The sequence below is a fragment of the Carlito syrichta genome, unplaced genomic scaffold (genome assembly GCF_000164805.1).
Source record: "Carlito syrichta isolate Samal-C Ts95f unplaced genomic scaffold, Tarsius_syrichta-2.0.1 Scaffold305649, whole genome shotgun sequence".
NCBI classification, from domain to species: domain Eukaryota; kingdom Metazoa; phylum Chordata; class Mammalia; order Primates; family Tarsiidae; genus Carlito; species Carlito syrichta.
In genome coordinates this window covers 9,397-10,158 of record NW_007249745.1, presented here as the reverse complement: position 1 = coordinate 10,158, position 762 = coordinate 9,397, and the positions used below count along the sequence as shown (strand labels likewise).

At 47.6% G+C, this 762-nt stretch overlaps 1 protein-coding gene across 1 annotated transcript in view; it reads left to right on the top strand.

The window, feature by feature from the left end:
* The window catches only part of ZNF689 (zinc finger protein 689), a 5,465-nt gene that overhangs the window by 2,810 nt on the left and 1,893 nt on the right, over positions 1-762 (top strand). The window lies entirely within an intron of this gene.

The following is a 762-nucleotide window of genomic DNA, read 5'->3' as shown; positions in this document are numbered from 1 at the left end:
CACTGCACTCCAGTCTGGGCGACAGAGTGAGACTCCAACTCAAAAAAAAAAAAATGGAGGTGAGTAATGGATAAAGTGTATATATGTTGTCTTTTATGTAAGAAAAGGAGCAGAAAAGAACATATTGTATTGCATTAAAAAAACACTGGAAAAAATGAATTAATATGGTTTCTACAAGGCAGATGCTGACAAGGGTGGAGCAAGACTTCTCTGTGTTTCTTTTTAAATATTTTGACTTTTGGCTGGGTGCAGTGGCCCATGCCTATAATCCCAACCCTTTGGGAGGCAGCGGTGAGAGAGCCTGAGTCCAGAGCCTTGAGACCAACCTGGGCAACTTGGTGAGACCTTTTTTTTTTTTTTTAGTTGGAGTCTCACTCTGTCACCCAGACTGGAGTGCAGTGCAGTGCAGTGGCCCCGGCCACCGCAGCCTCGACCTGCTGGGCTCTGGCAATCCTTCCGCCTCAGCCTTCCGAGTAGCCAGAATTACAGGTGGGCACTACCACACCTGGCTGATATTTTTTTTTGATTTATTGTAGAGATGAGGTCTCGAACCCGCGGGCTCAGGCAGTTCACTCACCTCAGCCTTCCAAGGTGCGGGATCACAGGCTGAGCCACCAAGCCCGGCACAGAGATTTTAAAAAATTTTTAAAAAGTAACCAGGCAGTGGCATGGGCCTATAGTTCCAGCTATCTAGAAGGCTGAGATGGAAGAATCACCTGAGCCCAGCAGATTGACGCTGCCTAGCTGTGCCACTGCACTCCA